General features: G+C 38.5%; 1 non-coding gene across 1 annotated transcript; it reads right to left on the bottom strand.

Annotated features, from left to right (window-relative positions):
• Positions 1 to 4325: 4325 nt before the first annotated feature.
• Positions 4326 to 4432, bottom strand: LOC131226387 (small nucleolar RNA R71). Its single transcript, XR_009161775.1, has one exon. It is a non-coding gene; the product is annotated as a small nucleolar RNA R71 (small nucleolar RNA).
• Between the last annotated feature and the right edge of the window lie 601 nt (positions 4433 to 5033).

Here is a 5033-nt window from a genome sequence, read left to right as displayed (position 1 = left end):
TGTAAGGAAATTCGTCACTGCTTGCCCTTTTACTACTTTTGCTGGCTCATATGTAATATTGTATTCCGAAAGTAGCAGCACCATTTGGCCAATCTCCTATATAACATCGGTCTTGTCATCAAAAACTTTATCGAGTCTTCTCTTGAGATCAAAGTTATGTCATGAGAGAGACAATAATGTCTCAATTTCTGCACCGCAAATATTAGCGTCAAACATTCTTTCTCCATTGGAGAGTAGTTGCATTCCGTGCCCATCAGAGTTCTGCTTAAATAATAAAGAGCGGTCTCTTTCCCAGATTCATTCACTCGTGCCAACAAAGCTCCTAAAGAATTCTCAACTGCAGATATGTACAAAATAAGCAGCTTCCCTTTTATTGGCCTGTCAATACCAGCGACTGCTTCGGCAATTTCTTTATTTAATCAAACGCATTCTGACAGGCTTGGTCCCATACAAACTGTGGCTTTCTTCATCAGATGAGAAAATGGCTTACATCTCCCTGTCAGATTTGAAATGAAATGGCGAATGTACGCCAATTTTCCTTGCAAACTTTTCAATTCTTTTAATGTCTTTGGCGGCGGCATATTTTGAATGGTTTTAACTTTTCCTAGATCAATCTCAATGCCCCTATGTTAGATAACAAAACCAAATGTCTTTGGGGGTACTATTGAGGGTTAAATATTACATATTGACCCTAGTTATTACATGGATTTACGACCATGAAAATGTTTAAAGGCCTATTTAAATCGTGTTTGTGCTGCAAGGTGAATTTACGAGCATGTGACTAAAAAGGATGTTAAGAGTGTGGATTTAACGCTCTGATGTCACCAAGGTAAGGGAAGGACTCCAAGGGACCAAGATCGATGGATTTACACGCCAGAGATTCGAGAAAATCGGGCCACTCATGTTAAACGGGCCCGAAAATCGTCCAGAATGCAAGATCACAGGGTTCCCACCATCAGTTCGGCTCGAGACTTCATATATGGTCTTAGGACCATAAATTAACTGTACACGTCGAATTTCAGCCCTTAGATCCCTGTGGAAGTCACCCAACGGTCAATCAGCCCATGAATTATCAATCTGGGGCCCACCTGAATCTGGATATACTTTAAAGTTGGTCTCAATAGCTTAAATGAGATGAGAAAAAGGGATGGGCAGAGAGGATCTCTCATTATCATCACCATGGACCCCACCTGAGTTGAGTGTGCACAGTGCACAAGTGCACCAGATATGCACGGCAAATCCAAGACGGTCAAACCGTCTTGGACCCGTATCCCCTTCAAAAACGGCAACTGTCATTACTCTGTACACGGTCGGATTGCGCAGGGCCTTTTTGCGGAAGCCGGTGGGCCACCATCATGGCCCACATAAACAATCTGAACCGTCCATCATGCAGAGGGGTAAAAAAAGGTCAAACATATGTTGACCATGTGTAATCTTGCACGCCACGTACCGACCACAGCGATCACAAACGGACTGCCCTGCAACGTTCAAAACAATTACAACATGACTAATTCAGTGGACCGCATCAAAAGCAATCCAAAAGCAGTTATTTCTGACCGAAATTTTGAGAGGAATCCGGTGGACGGAATGAATTTCTCAAAACAAAATCAAAGTGGGCCCCACCGACTTCAACAGCAAACCCATCTTGCGCAGGCCCTGTTTTCCACGTCCGGACGAGTTCGCGAGTTGCGGGGAGTAGTGGGTCACAATCGTTAATCGTTTGAGTGATCCAGACCATCAAATGTGTCCACAGGGAGGCCAATACCCCAGCTAAGATTTCAGAATTGACAGATAGGTTGATATCGCACCGCAAATATGCTCCAAACGCAAGACGTTTTGTGCTTTCGCTGCGCATGCGAACTTTGCTGAGTAAACAGCTTTCATCCAATTTCCACCGACTCCAGCTCTTTCCTCTTGTGCGTGAGAGCTCTCCAACGATGATAGTAGCCTATAAAAGAAAGAGGAAAGAGAGAAGAGGGGGGCTTCTTGCGTGAGAGAGAGAGAGAATTGTTTAAGAGTTTTTATTATTTATTTGTTTTCATGATTTTTGAGAGAATTATCCCACTCATGTCGGGCTAAACCTCTTAGCTAGGGCTAAGAGGTGAAGCTTGTGGCGTGATGGGATTGATTCTACGACTTTGATTCATGCCATGAACTATGTTGATTCTAGTTTTGAATAATAAGAATATTTCTAGTTTTTTATGGTTTGTTGTGACTGAAATTACAATACATTTGCGATGGCTTTAAGTATTCCTGTTCTCTTTTTGTGATTACGTAGTTAGGAAGTCCTATTGTTCGCCATCGTCTCCTAGGCTTGGTTAGATGACGGCACCCTTCCTACTGTTCATACATCACTCAGATTGACTGTGAATTGGTTTAATTATGTTGTTTGCTTTGTCTCAGGGGCATGGTTTTGTGATGGAATCCATTCTAATTTACACCCGTCTGATCTCTTGAAAACTAGATTAGATGAAGTTCAGAATTGATTTTCAAATTATATCTTCCAACTGGATGAAGATGGGACTCGAAGTCCAGTTGAGTTCATGAATCGGCCGTAGATCTCCCTGATCTCTACAAGTGAATCCTCTGAATCCCTTAAGTTTTAGATTAATATTTCACTATTATTCCTTAAAATCATTCGATTTAGATTTCATCTTAATTTAGTTCTAGTTCTACTTAGTTTCAGATAACGTACAGGTGGCGGTCCCTTGGGATTCGACCTTGGTCTCACCGAGTTTATTACTACATCACAACCCTATGCTTGGGGAGCGAACAAGTTTTTGGCGCCGTTGTCGGGGATTGACAGTTGCGATTCTCTGAAATTAATTAGGTTTAGAATTAGTTTAAGATTAGGATTTTACTAACTTTAGTTTTAGATTTTTATTTCTATTTGATTTCTAGAACTAACTTGTTTTCCTGTTTTGTATGATCTTGACATAAACTTCTAAATTGGTAATCCCTTTCTAATTCCTTTACTTTTTCTATTTTTAGAATTAGGGTTTGAGTTTTAGAAATTTTCTAATTCTAGTATTTTTCTATTTTTAGGAAATAGTTTATTTTTAGAAACTTTCCTCTTTTGTTTTTAGAAACTAGGTTAGTTATTTCCCTTTTTAGAAATTCTTTCTAATTTTAGAAACTTAACTCATCTTTCCTTTATTTTATTTTTAGAAACTTTTTAATTTTAGGTTTGGATTTTCTGTTTTAGAAACTTTCTAATTCTGGGTCTTCTTTTTAGAAACTAACTTAGCTTCTAGGTTTAGGGAACTTTCCTTTTCAGAAACTAACTTTCTATTTTTATTTTTAGTAACTTTCTAATTCTAACTCTTTTAGAGTCTAAGTTTGTTTCCTAATTTATTTTTAGAAATTTTCTACTTGTAAACTTTTTGTTTAGAAACTAACTTACCTATTTTGTAGGCTTTTAAGATAGAAATTTCTAATTCGGTAAGCTCTTTCTCTACTTTCAATTTTTAAGATCTCTTTTGGTAACTTACTTTCTAGTTTAGGACTTTCCTAATTTATTTTAGAAATTTCGACTTTCCTTTAGGAATTTCTTCTTTTAGAAACTAGTTTACTTCTATCTTTCTTTTTAAAGATTTTCTAATTCTAGACCTTCTCTTTAGAAACTGACTCGTTTTGTTTTCCTTTGTAGGTTTTTAACTTAGGGACTTCAATTTGGTAACTTCTTTCCAACCCTCTCTTTCTTTCTAGATTTTCTTTTCCTTTCTTAGGATTAGGTTTCGAATTTGATTGAGGGCTGCGAGTGTTTCATGCCCAAGTGGTCCCGTGACAACACTCGACGTCTCTTGACTGAAAGAGAATTAGTTGAGGGGTTAACTATCCATCGCAGGACTAAACACCACTCGAAATCCCCTGAGTTAATTGAAGTGATGGCTGAAAACCAACCTCTTCTACCCCAACCTAGGGTGGAGGACATTCAGGATGAGAATAAGGTGCATCAAACAACCGCGCCTCGTACTTTACAAGATTATTTACAACCAGCGGGGGTGAGTACGCCCTCATGCATGATTTTTTCTGAAAATACAGGACATATGGACATCAAGCCAGGGGTTATCCAACTCCTTCTTAAGTTCCATGGGCTTGACTCTGAAGAACCATATCTACATTTGAAAGAGTTTGATGAGATCATAGCCACTTTATATTTTCAAAATATGTCTGAGGACACAGTCAGGCTGAAACTCTTTCCTTTTTCCTTGAAGGAGAAGGCTAAGACGTGGTTACATTCACTGCATCCTAGATCCATTGGCACATGAAATGATATGCAAAGGGAATTTATAAAGAAATTTTTTCCACATCATAAAACGATTACCCTTAGAAAAGCAATCATGAACTTCCCCCAAAAGGAGGATGAAACATTTTACCAATGTTGGGAAAGGTTCAAGGATTTGGTCAGTTCATGCCCACAACACAGCTTTGAACGTGGCGCATCACAAATTTTTTTTACGATGGACTGACATCTTCCATGCGCTAAATGGTTGAGACAATGTGTAATAAAGAATTCATTAATAAAAATGTCGACGAGGTATGGGATTACCTCGATAGTCTTGCTAAAAAAACACAATCATGGGATTATTACCCAAAATCGAACACCACGTCTAGGCTGACTCAATCTAAGGAAAAAGGTGGATTGTATCTCTTGAAAGAAGAGGATGATCTCAAGTATAAAGTGACTACGCTCATAAGAAAATTTGAGGCCATGGAAGGAAAGAAGGATAAGGTTAATGAAAGTGTTTGCGGCATTTGTGATTGCAACATTCACACAACTAAAAATTGTCCTACAATACTTGCCTTTCAAGAAGTGTTGAATAAGCAATCCAATACCGTAAATACTTATCAAAGACCTTTCAATGGACCGACCTCTAATATGTCCTGTTTGGAAAAATCATCTAAACTTTAGTTTGAGAAATGGACAAACTGCTACCCCTCAAGGTTTCTTCAATCAAATTCGAAATCAAGGGAAACCTCAAGAGGATCCAGTTCAAAAACAAATTCGAGAACAAGAGCTACTTAATCAA

This window comes from Magnolia sinica, chromosome 14 (genome assembly GCF_029962835.1).
Source record: "Magnolia sinica isolate HGM2019 chromosome 14, MsV1, whole genome shotgun sequence".
Lineage (NCBI taxonomy): Eukaryota > Viridiplantae > Streptophyta > Magnoliopsida > Magnoliales > Magnoliaceae > Magnolia > Magnolia sinica.
This window is presented reverse-complemented; position numbering and strand designations above follow the sequence as displayed.